Source organism: Nuphar pumila, chromosome 7 (assembly GCF_984573655.1).
Source record: "Nuphar pumila chromosome 7, dmNupPumi1.hap1.1, whole genome shotgun sequence".
Lineage (NCBI taxonomy): Eukaryota > Viridiplantae > Streptophyta > Magnoliopsida > Nymphaeales > Nymphaeaceae > Nuphar > Nuphar pumila.
This window is the reverse complement of record NC_143255.1, coordinates 25,356,007-25,377,974: the sequence shown is the minus strand read 5'-3', so window position 1 is coordinate 25,377,974 and position 21,968 is coordinate 25,356,007. Positions and strand designations below refer to the sequence as shown.

The 21,968-nt window shown below is 35.8% G+C and overlaps 1 protein-coding gene across 4 annotated transcripts in view; it reads right to left on the bottom strand.

The window, feature by feature from the left end:
- LOC149831583 (cyclin-T1-3-like) overlaps positions 1-18,753 on the bottom strand; it is a 35,615-nt gene extending 16,862 nt beyond the window's left edge. For 2 of the 4 annotated variants that reach the window (XM_090013997.1, XM_090013996.1), the window contains exons 1-2: positions 17,431-17,574; positions 16,932-17,023 (exon numbers count right to left, since the gene is read on the bottom strand). The gene's annotated coding sequence lies outside the window, so the exon portion shown is untranslated. Of the gene's footprint in view, positions 1-16,931; positions 17,024-17,430; positions 17,587-18,645 lie in introns of those variants that run through there. The other 2 variants (XM_090013995.1, XM_090013994.1) reach the window with 2 other exon arrangements.
- Positions 18,754-21,968: the final 3,215 nt, after the last annotated feature.

Here is a 21,968-nt window from a genome sequence, read left to right as displayed (position 1 = left end):
AGTAGATTTTCTCAACTTGTTCATCCGCAAACATAGACTCAAGTATGAGCTGGCCTATTTCGTCCTCTAGGATTCTTGGTTAGAGAACAAAAAAAAGATCTGCCACACCAAAACCTCAACTTCTTAGAGCTGGTTCACTAATGTTGCTTTCAGGAATATTTCAACTGTGCTCCAAAGGATACCAGAAGAAAAAAAACATCATAGTCACAATACAATCCCCAATAGCCTACAAACTGCAATAATGGCCACGACGATTGCATGTGCTACAGACAGAAAGGTAACTGGGAAAATCTGTCTCTAGAGAGGCTTTTTCTCTGCAAAATTATCCCCAACCCAACACATTTAGTGCCTCATCCAATCAAACTAAAGGTTAGATACTGCAAATAGAAGCAGATCGCTATTTTTGAAGGTAGAGAGGGTCCTAAGGCTCAAAACTGCAAAGTAAAGGGGTCTGATCTATGCACCTTAAAAGGGTTGTTTACATAAATATTTTATATTAAGAAAATGGCTTCTTCAAGAGACCTAGCTTAGGAGCATTGCATTCTGGTGTACGAAAACAATTGATTAATCAACCAAAGCAAGCATTGTGAAAAGTATATTCAGAATAATATCTTGAATGAAGCAATATTTGCTTAGTACAAGGCAAAATGTTGTCCCATGCACCTGTAAAGGACTTCTAGACATTGCACAATCGTAGACGAATGGCTATTGGAGGAAATTCAAGAAAAAGAAAATGGAAAAAAAAACTGCAAAAATTGGAGGTTAGGAGATATGTATCAACTATAGAAAGGAGAGTCTACCAAGGAAATGAAGACTTTGAAACAAGTGGGAGTGTGGAACTTGTGTCAATGCTCTGAAGAAGTGCAAATTATTCATTAGCAAAGAAGCAAAGGCATGGGTATCACATATAGATGTAGTAGTAGTAGTATTAAGAGTGAACCACCCACTACCACTAGAGAGAGGAGGGGGAGCTGCTTCAAAGAGAGGGTTTACAATATAAGACATGGAATAGACTTTTTCAACGTTTGTCATGGCATTCAAGCAAATGATCAAGTAGGCAAACCTAGCAGATGGGTGTTTCTTTTATGAGACATGGACACCAGTCAATACAGCAAATCACTTCATCTCTTGGTTATGATCTATGTCACTGAGCAGTTGTACCTGTGTTGACACAGCTCGACATAGATACATGCTGATCCGGATCAGGTTGGGTCCAACCCTGACCCAATCCATTTTTTTTGTTTGGATGTCGATGAAAGGAAGGGAGGAAGAAGAAAAAGGAGGAAGAAGAAGAAAGAGGAAGAGTAGGAAGAAGAAGAAAAAAAAAGAAAGAGAAGGAAGAAGAAAAAGAAAGAAGAGAACGAAGAAGAAGACGAAAGATGAAGAGAAGGAAGAAAAAGAAGTAGAAGAGGAGAGAGAGAGCGTACCCTCTTCTTCTTACAATCTACCCAAGAGAGAGAGAGAGAGACCTACCTTTTTATTTAAAAAAAAATCATTCCCCGCCCCTTTCTTTCCAAAAATTACAGTCACCCCTTCCTTTACAGCCTTTTTTTTCTGATATGGACCCCCCCCCCCCCGCCGCTTTCTTTTCAAAAATTAGGGTCACCCCCTTACAGACTGTTTTTTTAATTTTTTGATATGGACCCTAATATAGATCCACACTTGATCCAGACCCAAACTCTCTCTCTCTCTCGGCCGTGTCCCAATATCCTCATTTTTTTTAAATTGTCATGTCGTACCCTCCGTACCCGCACCCATATGACATAGGTTAAGGTTGATGCCATTGTTTAAATATATATATATATATATATATATATATATATATATATATATATATATATATATATATATATATGTGCGTGTATTTTTCTGTTTTAGGGGTATTTTGGTCTTTTCACATGCAATATAACTTCTTTTAAAACAACTTATTTTTAGGTTTTTTATTTTCTTTATTTTATTTCTTTTTCTTTTTCATTTCTCCCTTTTTTGGATCATTGGGGACCCCACAAAGGGAGTTGTTGGGGTCCCCAACGACTCCTTTGTGGGGAGCCCCAATGCTCCCTCTCTCTCTTTTGCTTTGTATATAAAGGGGTGCTTCCCCTCACATCATGTAGTTGTTCTTTCACCTCTTCTCAATAATATTGATTCATTTTTTGCCTTTTGACATTTCCCCTTAATGGGTTTGTGTATTTGCACTTTATATGCTTGTGATTTCCCTTTAGTGGGTTGGTGTTTGCACTTTATGCGCTTGTGATTTCTTGTCCATTATTGGACCTTCAAGTGTCGTCACTTGTTATTTGTATTTCAGCCTAGTTCCTTACAGCCATTACTAACACAGGAACCTATCATAAGACATCTTAGCATACAATGAGGGAAAAAAGTTTTGAAACAAGTTGTAAAAGTAACGCGATGATTTAGTGAGTTCAAACTTCAAAGAATCTAGGTAACATGTCACACCATTATGCTAGACAAATGGAACTTTTTGGTCTCTTGTCCTAAAGGATTGATGTTTTCGAAGTCAGTTGATACGTCCAACAAATCAAATACAACATACAAGTTGATTGTGATATTCTCAAAGGTGATGGAAGAGGTTGGGCAATTAGGCTTACTAATTTTATGCAATTCATTAATGAAAATGCAACAAATTTAAAGGTTGCTGAAAAAAGATCTAAGAACAGTATAAGTGTTTTGTTTGGTGCTCATGTGCACCACGCTGTTTAGATCTCATGCTTGAAGACATGAGATAAAATGGATGGAACTTCTTATGTCATTAAAACGTGCAAGAATATCACAAAATTCATATACAATTATTATGGATGTTAAACTTCATGAAGAGATTTGACAATGGCACTGAGTTGATGTATCCTGCATTAAAAAGGTTTGTTATAAATGTTCTGAATCTTCTGATAGTGCAAAGCCATGTCTTGCATCAAAATGCATTGAAATAAATGTTTGCATCACATGAGTAGAGTACTAGTCCATATGTAGAACAAGGAATTGAGATAAGATAGTAGAGCTGGTGTTCTCTTTAGGTTATGCTTCTAAGGATGATTGTGCCACTCGTGCCAATGATGAACATATTGGAGACTTTTAAGGACAAGAACCAATATTGTGAGCCATATAAAAGATGGAATAGATAGCTTCATCAAGTTATTCATGTTGTAGTATATTACTTGAAACCCAACATCAGACTCTCCCTCGCATGTAGAAAATAGAGAAGTGAAGAAGGGCCACTTGAACACCACTGAAGATCTAAATCCAAATGAAATTGTGCAGGGAGCCATTCATATGGAGCTAGACATTTATAACCAAAACCAGAGTGATTGAGGAAGAATACAATCCAATGGCATAGCTTAATGGAGCCAGTTTTACATTTGGAATGCAATGTTACAATATTTAATTATAATTTATTGTGTTATGAACCTTATGAATTTATTATTTATAATCTTTTATGTTTCTTTATTCAGATCTATGGTGAAATAGATCTATGGTGAAATAGATCTATGGTGAAATAGATCTAATGGAGATGCTCTCACATTTTCCTCCTTTGCTGAGCATGTATTGGGCCAGGCATGTAGCGATAGTGGGTGAAAGAAAATTTGAGCTTTTTTAAATGCATCCTTACCAAGAAGAAACAGGTTGTCATTAAGTGATCTTGTATTTATTTAGATCATGAGACTCAAACAAAGGCCTTAGATTGTCAAATTTATAAAGGCTTGATTGTTATATTAGTATATATAACATTGAAATACATATATTAGTTGCAAATCCATACCAAAAAAAGAAACTGGTTGGAGCACTCATGGTTAAGTGATCATGCACTTGTCACTTATATCATGAGACCCAGGCAAATATAAATCATCAAAATTATAAAGTTTGTTTTTTTATTTTAGTATATATAATTTACATATTCTTTGCATTTTGTAGACAAATACAAAGAATTTGTAGACAAATACAAAGAAAAGGTCGAGACGCCATAGGAGCAGCTATGACCCCATCAACATTGTTAATATAGATATATTGGGTGCTTAGATGCAAGAAGAGCCAAGCAACTTAAATGATGATCTGATTAGAGGCAGATAGAAGCTGGTTTGCAAGCTGAACTTGAAGAAGAGGGAAATGATCACATAAGCCTGAGCTAGAAGATGAGAGAAGGAACAACTCAAAAGAGGATCATTCATTTATTGATGTTTTAGGCTTTTCACCATGACTGATGAAGCAATGTAGAATTGAAGGATTTTTTTTCTTTTGTTATTTGATTGGTGAAACATTGGATTGTCTAGTCTTGTGTTCAGACTTCAGCCTTAAGTTTTGCTCATCATGACTTAATGTAACTATTATACAAAATATATTCTCTTGTTTTGTTGGTAGCTTGTAGATTGAGCTTGTTCCCTTTTCTTTCTGGAGAGGAACATAGTTTGAGCTTCTTCAACAATGAAAAGAGAACTTTTCAATCAAACACCTAGAGATTCCATTTTGCAAATGCAATAGCAAGCATCATCTATCATCTACCACTTAAAAAATCTTTCAGTATAATTTTGCTGATTGGAAATGAAGCAGCATTTCTTGATTGGATGTCTCAGCTTCGGGTTCGGGTTTTGTTAATTCTCAACCATCTTTAGCTGCTAAAACTGGTCAAGGTAAAGCTTGAAACCTAGAATGGTCAATTGATTGAAGCAACCAAATATTTGCACAAAGGGTGCAAGTGATTATCAAGAGGATGACATGTTCTAGACTTATAGTAGAATGAAAGGAAACAAGATCCTCCAAAGATGTTCACCAAGAACAACAATGTGGACACTCAAAAGAGTTCCACCAAAGCATCAAGAGAACACACACAAGCCACAAGATAGACTCACACAAAAACACCCACTAAAGGAGCAAACACAAGGGATAAAAATAATATTTTATTGATCAATGCTCATGCAAGAAGTATACATATTGTGGAGGTTTTTCCCCCTATTTATACACAAAGTTGGAGTGCTAAAAGGGAGTCATTGGGGGTCCAAAGGACCTAAATAGAGCCATTGGACTCCCAACAACTCTATGGGTTGACTAGTCATCCATTGTTCACTAGTCGCATTTCAACTAAAAAACAAAAAAAAAATAACTAAACTAACCTAGTTATATACAAATATATATTACATTTTTAACACTCCCCCTCAAACTTACGGATGGATAACTGAAACTTTGCCTAAGAGAGTGAAATCTAGGAGCACTGAGAGGTTTGGTTTTGGTGAAAAAGCCTGTCAATTGATATTTTGAAGTAACATAGGGAAGATTAATAGTGTCATGTAGGTACTCGAGTACATAGTGACAGTCCATCTCAATGTGTTTGCTTCATTCGTGGAATGTCCAATTGGTAGTGATGTAGACAAAACTTTTGTTGTCACATCATAGTTGTGATGCTTCTTGAATATGAATGCCCATGTCATCCAACAATCTTCTCCGCCATATCACTTTCATAGTGGTTGTAGTCATGGCTCGGTATTCGACTTCAGTTGAAGAGAGTAAACTTTCAACGACTTCTTACACCACTAGGAAATCAATGAGTCACCTAAGATTACACAAAAACCAGTGGTCAAGTGTCGGTTATTGGGGTCACTCTAATGAAGTACTAGTGCAAATAACAATGTCATAAAGTGACTACAACGAATGCACTATCACAAAAACAATAAGCCACAAAGGGCTAGGCACCAAACACACACAATGTGAGAAAGTGAAAGAGCTTGAAATAAAAATAATGTATTGAAATGCTAGTAAAAGCATTAAGAAGATATAGGGACAAAAGGCCCCTTTTTATACACTTTATGGGACCAAAGGGTGGCTCCCATAGAGTTGTTGGGAGCTCCCCAACGGTCACATTTGGGTTGGACCCCTTTGCCCATTCATAAATGACAAATAAAAATGAAAAGTAAAAAGTAAAAAAGGCAAAAAATGTCCTTAGTGGACATATCTATTTACATAATAGAAAAAGACTAAATTGCCCCTAGTGGGCATTACAAAAGGTAACAAAAAATAGTATATATATATGGTATACATATATTTTAACACCCTCACTAAAGTTGATGGTGAAATCACCGATAGTTTGTTTAGAAGAAAAAAAGCCTAGGAGATAGTAAAGCTTTGGTAAAGAAATCCACAAGCTGGTATTCTGAAGTGACATGACATACTACCCCGTAAAAACTCATCTTGAGCATAATGACAGTCTATCTCAATGTACTTTGTTCGCTCATGAAATGTATAATTGCTAGCAATGTAGATGGCCCTTTTGTTGTCGCAACATAGCTTCGAGAGAAGAGAAATGAGAACTCCCATGTTTTTGAGTAAATTTCTTAACCAAACCAGTTCAGTTGTAGTGGTAGTGGTGGCCATCACCCTATACTCGGCTTCCGTAAAAGATAGAGATACCTTCTGTTGCTTCTTACATCTCCAAAAAATTAATGATTCTCCAAGAAAAACACAATAACTTGTGTACCATCATTGGGGTTTCCGCCCCAATGAGAATCGGTATAAGCAATTAAATTTGGAGATGAAGAAGATGATAAGAATAGTCATTTTGTTATAGTGTTCTTCAGATATCTGATAATTCGCATGACAACTGCCATGTGAATAGTAGTAAGAGCATTCTGGAACTGACTTGCACCGTGTACAGCATGAGCAATGTTTGGCTTGGTAATAGACAAATATGTTAGAGATTTGATTAATTGACAATAAAGAGTGGGATCTTCTAAAGGAGGTTCATTGGCTCTCATCTTAGCATTGATTACTTCCAGAGTCTCCACTCTCTTTTCGTTAGTTAAGCCGAACTTACCAATAATATCCGATGCAAGCTTCAATTGAGAATGAACATATCCCCGAAGAGAATATGCAACTTCAATCCCTAAAAACTATCTTAGAAATCCAAGGTCGGACATATCAAAATTGTTTTTAAGAATGTTTTTAATAGACTCAATACCCCTTTATCATTCTCATAGTGATGATCATATTATCAACATACAAAAGTAAGATAGTTATGTGATCCCCCGCATTCTTAACAAAAAGAGCAGTGTCAATATAACAAGTAAATCCACTGAATCGGTCATACCAAGCTTTTGAAGCTTGCTTGAGACCATAAAGAGTTTTATTAAGCTTAAGTCTTTTTCCTTTTTCAATTTCAAGACCCAGCGAACGATCCAATATCTCACCTTCACTTGACCAGACAGTGTGTATGTTGTGAATCAAGTTTCACAATTCATGCATGACCCACGAACAGAGCATATGAACGTTGTCAAGAGAATCCTTCGATATTCAAAAGGAACTCTTGGAGATGGTCTTGCTTATCATCAGTCCAAGACTAAAGGGGAGAAACATCGACTAGATGTATACACAGATGCAGATTGGGCTGGAGACCAAGATGACTGGCGGTCGGTTTCTGGATATTGTGTTTTTCTTGATGAAAACTGAATACCGTGGAGTAGCAAGCAACAACGTGCAGTTGCACGATCTAGTACTGAAGCTGAGTATCGGTCTATGGCGGCTGCTATAGCAAAGGCTACATGGTTGAGATATCTTTTGACTGAAATTGGAGAATCTATGCTACCCACCACTCTCTTGTGCGATAATCAAGGTGCCATACAGATTGCATTTAATCTTATTCACCATAGTCGCACAAAGCACATAGAGATTGATCAACACTTCATTTGGCAAAAGATTAAGATAGAGAAGTTGAACCTGCTTATGTTCCTACGGCTAACCATGTGGCAGATTTGTTCACTAAGGGCCTTACCAGCATGCGTTTTTGGTTCTTGAAGAACAAGTTGTTCATGTTGCAAAACCTAGCACAACTTGAGGGAGGGTATTGAGAATGTAATATACGGGTCTGGTTCTAGACCCGATTCTTTTGTATTGTATTTACATGGGTTGACAGACCCGATCCAACTTGTATATATATATATATATATATATATATATAATATTGAAGATAGGGCACGGTCTCTCATTGAGAATCGTGTCAATCATTGCTGCCTCTCCTTGCAAATCCTTCGTTGTTCTGCAGTGGATGAAGATTTGGCCGAAGGTGCGTGACTTCTAACACTTATTACATAGTATATATATATTCTTTATATTTAAGAATATATATATATACATACTTTAACACACCTCCTTAAACTTACGGTGTATACACTGAAAGTTTGTTAAGAAAAAAGATGAAACGAAGTGCAAAAAGAGCTTTGGTGAAAAAGTTAGCAAGTTGGTACTCATATGGTAGCTCAATAACTTCTTTTAGATATTCATCTCGTACATAATGGCAATCCATCTCAATGTATTTGGTGCGCTCATGGAATGTTAATTGTTGGCAATGTAAATAGCACTATTGTTGTCGCAACACATCTTCGTAGGTCTAAAAATGACTATTCTCATATCTCTGAGAAGATTCCTTAGTCATACAAGTTTCAAGGTTGTCGTAGTCATAGCTCGATATTCAGCTTCAGTAAATGACAGAGAAACCTTATGTTGTTTTTTGCACCTCCACTAAATCAAAGAGTCCCCTAGAAAAACACAAAAAATAGTGGTTGAGACCCTATCATTGAGATTTTCTCCCCAATCAGCATCAGTATAAGTAAATCTAAAGGCAAGGATAAAAATAAGAAAAGCCCTTTATTAGAATTCTTTAACACAGCACTCATGTATACGGTGGTTGGAATACACTAGAACTGACAAGCAAAATGAACAACATGAACTATGTCTATATGGAGTAGGATCTTCCAGAAGTGTTTCATCTTCAAGCCTTATCTTTGCATTGACAACTTCAGTAGTCTCCACTTTTTTGTCATCTGTAATCCCAAACTTCTTCATTTGAGAGAGAATATAGCCCTTGAGAGAGTAGGAGACTTCAATACCTAAAAAATATCTTAAAAATCCAGATCGAACATATCAATTCTTTCTTTCAAAACATTTTTAATTTCATTAAATCCTTGTTATCACTCCTTGTTATTATCATGTCATCCACATAGTAGAAGAATAAGTACCTGTACTTTTGACAAAAAATAGCACTGTCAGTATAACAAGAATGAAAACCCAAATGAGTCATAATATTACTAAACCTATCATACCAAGCTTTAGGAATATGTTTGAGACCATATAAGGCCTTTCTAAGTCTAAGAATTTTTCCTTTAGCAATATCAAAGCCCAACGGAGGGTCCATATAAATTTTCTCATTTAATTCTACATTGAGAAAGGCATTTTTGACATCAAGTTGATAGATACGCCATTTTTGCATGAAAGCAACAGCTATGAAGATCCTAACACTAGTCATCCTAGCTACAAGTGTATATTTCTACGTAGGCAATCCCGTATTCTTGGGAATAACCTTTGCCTACTAACCTTGCCTTATATCTCTCTAGAGTTGCATCACTGTTGGTTTTAACACCCATCTATCATCTATGGTTTTCTTTCCTAGTGGTAGAGTAGTCACTTCCCATGTCCTGACTCTCTTAATGGCATCTAATTTTACATTCATAGCCTCAATCCAATGAGAGAAGCTTTTAGTTTCATTATAATTAGATGGTTCATAATAATAGAGAAGTGCTATTAAGCAAGCTCTATAGTTTGGGGACAAGGAGTCATAAGACACAAACCCATTGAGTGGAACGGAAGTACAACTGGATCTTCTAAGACCGGATTCTTTTATAGGGGAATCATGATCAATCTCTAATTACTATCTAAGATCTCTTCTTTGGGAGAAGAATATTTTTCTAATACATTTTGAGGGTTGCTTTGCTCACGGCGAGTATAAACACGTATATCTTTAGTAGATCTTTCATTTACTATATCACTATAACTGTCACAAGGTTCTATACTTTCATCACTAGGATGCTTATCATTAACATCTTCGTTATTCAAGGACTTATCACAATTAGAATCATCATTTCTTGGAAAGAGACCAAATAAAAAAATATAGTTTACTACCTCTTTTCTATTGCTTTTATCAAAACCATTTTCATTTTCTAAGAAAGTCACATCTTTAGAGACAAAGTTTGTTATTTTTTAAATCAAAACATCTATAGCGCTTTTGATTTTTCCCATATCTAATGAAAACTCATTCAATGGATTTTTGAGATAATTTATCTCTTGTGTAGTAGTACAAAACATTTTCAACCAAAAAATCGTAATCTTTTGAACTCGTGTATCATCTTAAACATTTTTTTTACAGGGAGAAATATTTTGAAAAGATGACGATGGCATTTGATTTATCAAATAAGTTGAAGTTAGGGCGGCTTCAGCCCAAAAAAGATTTTGGAAAAATTATATAAATAAGAAGGTCCTAGCGGTTTCCATAATATGTCTATGTTCCCATTTTGTTGAGGAGTTCTAGAACAAGATCTTTGATGGCAAATTTTGTTTTGAATTAAATAATTCTAAAATTTATTTGATAAATATTCTCCACCCAAATCGGATCTAAGTATGAAAATGTTGCTTTGAAATTGATTTTTTAATATCATGTGAAATTCTTTAAAGAAAGAAAATACATCTGATTTTAAATTAAGAAAGTAGACTCATACATATCTAGTAAAATCATTAATAAATGTAACATAATATGAATAGTTTCCTTTCGATATAACTAGAGAAGGACCCCAAACATCCGAATGCACTAACTCAAAGGATCTTTTAGAAATGAAAGTTCTATTTAGAAAATGAATAGATTTTATTTTTCTACATCTTTTTCATTAAAAAAAATTCCCTAAAAGGTAAAGGATACATCTTAGAATAGCTTGGATGGCTAAGTCTTTTATGTCAAGTTTCAATATCATTATCTCAAACATAGTTACAAAAAGATTTTCAAGGAATAAATAAAGATTCTATGAAATAGAGATCTCCTCTCTGATGGCCTTGCTCAATCCGTTTCCCGTACCGGAGATCCAACACAAAGCAACCTTTAGATGGAAAGGAGATTTTATATCCATGGTCGAAAATTTGAGAGACGGACAAAAATTCAAATTTAACTTAGGAACAACTCTAATTTTTTAAACAAAAAATTTTTGTGAGTTTTTAAAATCTAAATTTTTATTACTTTTGATTTTTAAAGATGTTCCATTGGCGGTAGAAACACAAGGTAAATTTGGGGTAGTGCATATAACGGACAAGACATTCTCATGTGGGGTCATATGAAAGGAAGCTCCCGAGTCAAGAATCTATGAGCACTCACTGGGATAAGAAGAGGAAGCAATAGCGGCGTCCGATGTATAGCATGAAGATTTGAGCATTTGCTGTAGCGCCACAATTAGTTGACAAAGAGTATCTTTTAGTTCACCTTCACTTTTGCCTTCTTCCGCCATCTTTAGTGTGGATTCTTTTACAGAAGCCACCTTGTTTCTAAGCTTTGGACAAACCAATCTAATATGACCTAGCCCATTACAAAAATGACAAACAACCCTTTTTATCCTCAATAGTTTTTGTTCCACGAGACATTTTGCCTCCCAAATTGTAGAGGTCTATATGTTCTTACATTGTTGTCGGGCCAACACTTCATCTCCTCTTTTAGTCATGCCAAGACGAGTTTTTTGTTGGAACACTTCGGTAATCGCATCTTCCAAAGGAAGTGAAGATGTTCTATGAAGGAGAGAATATCTTATTTGTTCAAACTTCTGGCGTAATCCATATAAAAATTGCACTTTTTTCATTTGTCTCTGCCCAAGTTCCATATCTTCGGTAGCCACCTGCACTAAAAAATCATGAAGATTCATGTCCCCTTGCTTGGTTGTTCTAATTTTCTCTTGCAAGATCTTTTTTAGTGTACTTTTATGAAGAACCAAGCTTCATTTGTTTTTCTAAATTTGACAATATTAGCAAAAATATTCATTTCAACATTATTCATAAACCATGCAAGTATCTTAGCATGGTTACTCTCCCAAACTTCTACTTTTGATTGATGATGTTCAATAGCCTTAGTTTGAGCATCTCCTTCTAGAGCCTTTTCTTGACCTTCTTAAAGTTTGGTGAGCTTGAGTTGATGCTCGGGAATCATGTCCATCACATATCCCCAAAGTTTCTTTCCCTTAAACTTGATTTTCATAGCGGAGGCCTACATCAAGTAGTTGGTACCATTGAGTTTGAAGGAGAGTTCAATTTGTGGTCATGCTCCATTTTGAATGAGCGAGACGGAGAACGAGAAAAGCATGGAGGACTATGTCCACTTGCAAGCACCACGAACACACAAACACTTTTGGATGCTTCTTCACAAACACAAACACTTTATGGTCACTCTCCATAAGATCAAGAGCACTATAGCTCTGATACCATGTACTGAAATGAGCGGAAGATAAATACAACTCAACTAAGGGCATACAAAAGTACAATTCAATGTGCAAGTCCACTAGGGACAACACAAAAAAGGAAACAAGTGCTTACAACAAATATAAAAAAATATAGGATTTTATTGATAATATGCTTAGCAAAAAGCATTACTTGAATGGGGACAACGTGTCCCTATTTATACACAAGAACACAAGAGGCAAGGGGCCTTGGGAGCTCCCATAGAACAGTTGGGAGCTCCCAATGGCTATATTTATAGCCATTGGGAGCAATCCCAACGACTCTATGGCTAGTCCTACACCAAGGCATAAAATTATGATTGGTCAGCCCCTTAGAATATCAATGTTTCGTGACCAACCAAGACACATACATGATATGATCTTTAAACTCCAACATAACGACCAATTTGCTTTACCAATATAACACCCCTTGATTTGGATTCAACCGCTAATATTTCTGCATAGGGTGTCAACGGATCAGGCCTGGGTCCGGTATGATTAATCCACATCCACCCAACTAATTCATTTCAAACAGAGATTTGAATTAGGGTCAAGGTCAGGTCACCACCCCGTTCACCAAACACAAGTTTGAATATAGATAGAGGAATCCAAGCCTAACCATGAATACCAGTCCATACATTAATTTTCACCATAGCATGAATGGCTTCCTTTGGTTCCTTTTTTTCCACAATGGAAAATACTCGAGAGCAGGAGTGAATCCTGCCAGCTTCATATACATGTCTGCATTCAGGTCAAGTCAAGTCAGGTCCATACATGCACGCATACATATGTAAATACATATTTAAATGCATACATACATACACATATACATGTATGTATATATGGATATTTACATGTACATTTATATAGGGTTTATCTAACACTAAACTAATTGTGAATTCAACAGATAAAAATGAAGGCAATGGCATTTATTAAAATACATAGTTACTTTTTTTATCAAAAAAGTCAGTTTCACTTTTCAAATTCAACTTTGTCAAGTATACCTTTTTGAAAATTGTTTTGACATTTTTGTTTCACTACATAGCAAAAGACTAACTCTACCCCCGAAAAGTAACTATGTATTTGCAAATTTGTCATTGGTTTTAAAGGTGTTTTTGTCATTTGAATCAGTTAAATGCAGCAAAAAGTAATATAACTAGTTTAATAAGATAAACCCACATATATGAGTTTATCTAACAGTAGACTAGTTGTGTTTAACATTAACTTCATTCAACTCATTGAAATGACCAAAATATCCTTAAAACTTAAAAGCAATGGCATTTTTTAAAATGCATAATCACTTTTTGGGCAAAATGAGTCTTTTAATTTGGAGGGCCAAACACCTTTTCAAAAATAGAAAGAAGGTGCACTTTACAAATTTGAATTTGAAAAGTAAAAGTTGTTTTTTTACCCTAAAAAGTCATCATCTACTTTCAATCAGTGGCATGCAGCTAATGTTAAACACAACTAATTGGTGTTGAGATTTGCAAATATCATTCCTATTGTTATGTGGGATTTTTTATATCTCCATGAAATTTCTAAACTTTTACTATTTGTTTGCCCTCATACGAAAAATGTTTATTGAAAAATTTTCATGCATTGTTATGTGCATTGTATATGCTTTCATTGCATGTTGGATATATATGTTGAGGATATTTAGATTTGTTCCATTTGGTTGTTTTGCACGAATTTAATTAATTCCTCGATTATTATAAACTCCTTTGAGTGCTTACAGTTGATATACATGTTGTATTTTGCTTAGTATAATTAATGAGTGGCATCTTATTTGAAATGTTTACCCAAGCTTTTGAGACATTACTGCAAAATTGTGCCTTATGGAGATATTTTAAATGTGCTTTTCTAAGCAATTTATTAATGAGAACATTTTATAATTTTTGCTTGTGACTTTTAGTGAGTTGTGTCTTCATTGTGAGAGTGTTCTTGGTCCACAAGTGACCACTTTGCTTTGTATCTCATTGTAGCCTTTAAGACACTCTCTTGAGTTTCTAATATATGCTTTTTTTTTTAATTTTAGTGATCAAAATTCTACTAAGTGCAGAATTTATAAAAAAATATGTTGTTTTATGGTTACATTTGCCTAAACAAGAAATTCTTAAAAATTGATTTTGAAGTATATTGCTTGTGTTTTCTTTAATGTCTATTGTACCTTGCTTGAATTTGTTACTAATGTTTCTAAAATCTTAAAATTATTGCTATTTTTTTATTTTACTTGAGTGTTATTCTTGTTCAATATATATATATATATATATATATATATATATATATATATATATATATATATATATTTGATTTGAAACTATATAACTATTTGGTTAGGATATCTTCTTTTGTGTAGTTGAAACCTTTGTTTTATTATCTCTGCAGGTTCTTAAAGAAGACAAGGGTTGAGGAAGAAAATCTATTATCGAAGCATCATAAAGATGGAGATAGTTGATGCAAGCATTTGGTGAAGATTATCATTGAAGATTTGGATCCTTCTCATTAATTTCTTTTGTATTTTCAAACTTTTGGTATATCATACCCTAAAGTTTGGGAGAGTGTTAAGTTATATATATATATACATATAGTCCAAAAGTTGGACACAAATGACCCTAGGTGTGTTGACTGCACCGAGGGTCAGGTTGACCGCATCGGGTGCGGCACCTAGTTGAAGAGTCCATGTGACATAGGTACATATATATAATGATGCAATAGGTAATATCCACTAGGGGTATTTTCATCTTTTGTAATAGGTTTCCCATTAAGGGCACATCAATCATTTTTCTTTTTCTTTTTCTTTTTCTTTTTCTTTTATTTTTATTGATTTTGTTATTTTATAAATGGCTAAGGGCTTTTTGGTCAAAGACCCTAAGAGCTATTGGGATGCTCCCAAGTTCCCAACAGCTCTTTGAGCCTCTCTATGTGTATATAAAGGGATCTCCCCCTCGTTTGTTATTAATGCTTTTCCTAAGCATTTTATTCAATAAAGATTATATTTTTTATGTTCTTGTGTTATTGTTTTTTACTCTTTGAAGTCTTATATATGCACTTTGTGCTTGTGTAGTGCCTTAGTGTTTTTGTATTGTTCTCTATGTCACACGGACTCTTCTAACAGGGCACCGCACCCATGTCACACCCGCACCCAGGTGGGTGCGACACTTGGACACAACTTCCTTTGTGTTAGGTGAAGTCAACCACATTGAGGTCCATTTTTATCCAAAAGTAGATTCAGTTAACCCTAATCAACTCCATTTTTATCTATATTATATATATAAATACATAAATGCACACAAATACACAGTGTTAACTTAAAACTGTTAAAAAAAAATTATATATATATATATCCTCCCCGCACCCAAGTTTTTTTAAAGTGCTGCATCGCCGCATCCGCACCTGTACCCGCATCTGCACCTATGTGACATAGATTGTTCTTTATTGGGCTTGTAATAGTGCTTGTGCACTTTGTGTTTGTTTTTTGCATATTTCATTACAGCAATTTCATCAGAAGTTTATAACCTGTCAATGCCTTGTGACAGTTAACAAGAGAATCAAAACCGTGCAAATACTTGTAACTATGATATTAACATCCCAAAGATCACATGCAAGGCATGCTTATTTACACAGACAACCAGTATATGAATGGCCAACAAGGCCTAAAGACATAAGGCAATAACATCAAAAGCTCGTTTTCAAATTATTTAAAGCGGCATTTTTTATCACCATGGCCACCAATTCAATGAAAACCAGAAAGGCTGAAATTGTAAGAATGAAATCTTACAACCATAACAGATTTCAAACTTATCCCAAAGACAAAACCCAGGAAGGCGCTAAAGAACATAAGGTAGAAGAGATGGGTGGTGATGGTGGAGGGGGTTATTGCATTCAAAGAAGAAGAAAAGATAACTAATATCTAACCTTTATGCAAAAAGGACAAGCCACAAACTGAAATCCAACAAGCTCATTCAGCAATGAAGCCTTCAGTCGTGCAATCCTTTAGCTTTCTACCAATTTGATGACTAACAAAGCTCATTAACTAAAAATCATGCAGCTAAAAAAATGAAAAACACACAAATACAAGATGACTGAAGAGAGAGACAGAGAGGTCAAAGTGCAGCACCATATGATAGAGCCATGACCGCAGATGACCCCGCAATGCATACAGAAGAACCATAAAGGGGCGACTACTTCACAGGTGAGAAAGTGGGGACCTGTGTTTCAGGATAAATACTTTGAAGAAAAGTTCTCTTGTTTTTTTAGTTCCGGCCACTAGTTAGAAACTTGGAATTACCTTTTCCACGGCAGGTTATCCTATTTTACTAGCCAACGCCAAAAGAAAAAGGACTGGAGAAAAAAAAACACATATACTGTCATGTATTGTTTACTCATATAAATCGGCTTAAACCGAACACCTGCTTAACAATCTAACCTTGTAAGTCTTTCTCAAAAGTACATAAGACCACAATCTGATAACAACAGCTTGCAATCAGGATTTCAAATACCAACATCAAACAAAGCCACGAAACTGTGGAAATACGATTAAATCCAAAAGCTCCACTTCCATGATCCCCCAACAACCAATCATTCCCCTATTTTCAAAATGACTAATTCAGATAAATACAACTAAGAGAAAGGAAGTACCTCGTTTCTCAGCAATTATGCTACCAGAAACACTGAAACCTAAAAGATGTGCTTGATTTCAAGTTGGTCTGCACCCAAATCGTTGCAACTCGCTGAAAATACATACAAGTAAAATTTTCCTAAGGAGTTAACAAACAGAAAAAAAAATTCAGCAAATATAACACAGTAGCAATATCAACAACGAGAACGGCCAGAGATAAAGGAACGCATAAATCAGTAGGGCCGACAAAATATGCCCAAAACAGAAGGAAAACATGCAGTTCCCAAAGCGAGGAAATCCAAACGAATATCACTGAAAGTCCCACGAAGCCACCAAATTCAAAGAAACGACGAAGGGGGATGGGGAAAGAAACTCATGGAATCTACTATAATCCCCAATGTCATGAAACAAAACCCACAACGAAGTATAAGATGATCCAGAGTGAGCCCAAATTCGTGATTTTTGGAACACGGAAAAGTGGGTATGAAAAAATGCACCCAAAAACGCATGAGAGAGCACCTTAGGAAGGAGATATCGATTCCAATGTGGTCAGAGAGGCGGAGCGCCGGACGATTTTCGCCGGAAAATAAAAACAACGTCGCCGGAAATTTCACTTACTGGGTAGAGAGATGGTGGCTAGGGTTGGAAAAAACAGAGACTCTCTCTCTCTCTCTCTCTGTTCTGCTTGATAACTTAACCATATGGGTTTTCTAAAATGACATAACTACCCTTACTCTGTTCAACCACCAGGACCAGGATCTTAGGGGTTCGGATCCATGGAGCTGGATTCGAATAGTTTCTCTTTTGTTTAGGACCGGTGCCCGGTTCTGATGAGTCCCCCTACAGTCCATGCCCACAAGAATAAGGAAATAAAAAGATGAAGATGTGGGATCAAAACCCCATTGGCTCACGGGTGCCTATAGCTTTCAAAGGTGGGCCATGTAAGGCAGGATGATCGTGGGACTCCACTTAAGGTTTTAGGGGGTGAGGGTTTCTTGTCATAGGTCACGTTTGAAAGCGAGAAAAACTCTCGAAAAAAAAAATTTGTCTTATGAAGTTTTTTAAAAGAAAAATGTTTGGTTGTTTGTTTAGCATCAGAAAACAAAGTGAGAAAATGTGAAAGAATAACAGAGGGAAGGAGGGGAGTGGTGGTGGAGCTTCTCTACTATTTCTTTCATTTTTTTTCTTCACCTGCTACACCGTTCCACAAACCCACCACCACAGTTACCACCCAAACAGGCCAAGCGACCATCGAAGGCCACTCCGACAGGTCTCTCTCTCTCTCTCTCTCTCTCTCTCTCTCTCTCTCTCAACCCTTTTCGAATACAAGAGTGGAGGTTGCGCCTATGAGTTCGTCGGATGAAGGCTGCGCTATTGACAGAGATGCAAGCCATGAGGGAGAGGAAAGTGGGAGAGGGAGCATAGGCAACAGGAGAGAGGCGAGAAGTTTGAAACGGGTGCCCTAGAGAGAGAAAGTAGGGTTAGTAAATCTCCACGGAATAAGGGCACGTTTGAAAGCAAGAAAAACTCTCATAGGAAAATAAAATTTTGCCTATGAGAAGTTTTGATATGATATCTTTTTTAAATGAAAAGTTTTCCCTTGTTTGTGTATTATGAGAAATAAAATAGAAAATTTCATGGAAGCCACCTCTCCACGCTCTGCCAATCCTATTGTCGTTTTGTCTATAGAAAAAAAGAAGAAACATAAGCAAAGAGGAGTCAACGAAGCTACACCAAAGAGTCTCTTTCTACTGGACGCATTGATGAGGCAGAGGAGGTGAGTAAGATCATCAAGAACATTGATTGGGGCACGCTGACTCGCAGATGATCCTCAACCTCCTTGATCAGGGTTTGCCAGTCGGGCTTCCTCAAAATCGTGAAGGCCGAGTCCGGCACTGATGTGCCTAAAGCGCTGTAGGGAGGCCGAGGCCGAGCCCTTGCACCTGGCTGCGCTGGCCCCGGCGTAGAGACGGTCAAAATCCTTCTGCTTGAGTTTGGTGCCGACAGGCGTGCATGGGATGGAGTCAAGGCAAACGAAGAGAGAGAGGATGAAAATTTTTCTAAAAACATTCGTCCACCCCTCTTGGAGGAATATTTTCTATCAAAAAGCCTACTTTTTTAGAAAAAAATCAAAAAATCATACTTATTTCTTTTCTATCTTCACTATTTCTACATCTACTCACTTCCAAACTTTCATTTCCCTCAAAGGATTTGTTGCACGATCAAAATGAACTAGACTTCAAGTGGATCCATGTCCATATCCTATTGCAGTAGGCTTTCTAATCTACCACATAATAAGAAATGGGGAACCTTGGATCAAGATTTATTTGCGCTTGGAGATTCTAGAGGATAAATTATTAGTTTTGTTTGTTAACTAACGGGAACATCTACTACATGTAGATAAGAGGGTCCCGTGCCAAGCTGAAAGTTTAGGTTCTATCCCTCTGCCACATAGGGCTTAAGAGATATCTGGTAGGGGTCGGCCTAACCCAGCTTGCCTTTCAAAAAAAAATATCTACATGTAGATGACTTTTATAGACTTTCTCGTTATGGGTTGGATCATGCCAAACAAGGAACGAGCTACATCCAGTTCCATATCCAAATATATGATGATGTAGGGTCAATAATTGGGCTACAAGTAGATTATGCCTAAGTGCAATAATCGCCCTTACAGTGTGTTAAACAATATGTGATTATTTAGTGTTCCTTAATTGCATACTTAAACGTTAACCATGTGTTAAAAAGTAATTGTCGTGAGACAATGACAAGTAAAATACACTATTGGTTTTGTGGTCAAAGTGAAGACATGAAAGGAGTACGGTTGTTTTGCTTTAGGTTAATCCTCTCGATTCTCCCTCTTTCAAATACAAGTCAAGCCTTCGTTATAGTTCCCATTAGCAACTACTTGTATGGCCCCAAAGGGGTTTGGCGCAGTGGGATGGGCCCTAGGCTGCTAGGGAGGCAGTGTTGGTTCAAATCTCATGGGTGACACCCCTTGCGCAAGCCAGAGCGGGACCACTCACTCGGGGCAAGGGGTAAACCCACGGAGTTTTACGCTGTCAGGACAGTGATCATAAGTATGACATGTAGAGCCAGCGCAATTAGGTATATAATCCTAGGGTGGTTTACTGGTTTCTCTGTGTAACTATAAAAAAATTAAATTATATCACCATTATGTGTTAACTATGGTTTAGCATTTTTTATTGCCCTTAATGGTAATTTATATATAAGTGTCTAAGTTATGGTGTATTTACCTTTAGCGGCCTTAAGGCTTCAAGTATTTATAAAAAAACATCTAACTTTTTCAGAAATTACTTGGTTTGCTACGTATGTTATTTTAACTATTTGAAATTACTTATTTACCCTCAATTTTCCAGAATTATAAAAGGTTAATCTATCTTTTTTAAGAGTTAACTGGAGTTAGTTGAATAAAATGTAAACTTACGTGGCTATATGAGCACTTTTTTGAAAAGTTTGGTGTTTATCTTAAATATTTGAAACTTAATATGTTAAACACATGCTTACCATATGTTAGGCACTTGTAGGTAAATTACCCTTAAATCAAATCAAAATGGGTGCTTGTCTTGTTGCCATGCTTAAAGAGAATAAAAGGTGTTCATTATTCAATATAAGATATAAAAAAGATTATTGTGTAAAAATTATTTCAATTTAAAAGTTGCGACAAGTGGTTTCTTAAATTTGTTTCAAGATGAATAAAAAAATGTTTCTTGGAAGAAAAATATGTATAAAATATGATTCATGAAATCATTTATCATATAAAAAACTTTTGTAAGAAAAATATGATTTACAAAACTTAAGATGCATATTTGTCCATTCTCAAGCTCAATTGATCTATCTATCAAATGCAAAGAATATGAGCAATTGCGCTTATGCAACCATAACTAAAAAATAGTATGTTACAACATTCCTAATTGATGTGTTTTTTAAGGAAAAATGTCGGTTGCACTTGTGTGTTCCAAACGCACGAGTGAATAACCTTTTTGTTTTTGGAGGATCTGACCATTCACATGTGATCTACATGTTTGGTTTAGTATAAACCTGCTCATGGAATTTTTGTTTTACATGTATGTTTGATTTTTTTTGGAAAAAAATGTGTATTATATATCAAAATTATAATCCCAAAAAATTGTCAAGAATATTATTCAAGTTTAATTTCAACTAATTTTCACCATGTTGAACACATTCATGGGGTTAGATTGTGTCAAAACAACTTGCCTCTCCCAAGTGTAGTCATTATTTTTTTGTTTTGTAACAACAAACAAAAATTGAGATCTCATTAATGCAACCCATGTATGCATAAATAACTAAACTTTTGTAGAATTATTCTAATGTTTTTTTCTTCTCCAACGTCTCATAAACTATACAACTATGTTTACTACAACCCCATAGTTAGCCTTGCCAAGTACATTAGAAGGCCTCAGGCATAGGATTGGGTTGTATTTTGATGCAGTGTAGAAGAGTTGTTGCATATGTCTCCTGACAAATAAAGATTCATGAGCAAAACTATCGTACATACGACTTGGAACTAACAACTATGTTTTTTGCTCTAAAAATTTAGAGATATTATTTATATAAAGAGAATTTTGAGGTGTTCTGAGATCATAAATATTTCAAGTATATTTTCTCACAAAAAGAGTTGAACATGAGACAAAAGAGATGGTTGAAGTTTCTAAAGACTATGAGTTCTCCATCTCATATCACCATGGTAAAGCATGCAAATGTGGTGGCAGATGCATTGAATATGAAGACATCAGTATTGACCTTGATTGGCCAAAATTGAGACTTGTTGAAGGATGTTATCGAGTGACAACTGATCATTGGAAATTTCGGTTGTGTGTAGTGTTTGCGCATTGTTGCCAGGCCAAAAAAAATTGATAAGATCACCCAATCTCAAAAGAAAAGTCTTGATTATAATAAGTTCTTAAAAGATTCAAGTGTGACTAGAATCAGATTATTAAATTCATGGGAAGATGATGTATCTTTGATGACCCATCTCTGAGAGAATAATTGTTCGCAGAAGCACATTTATCTAGGAA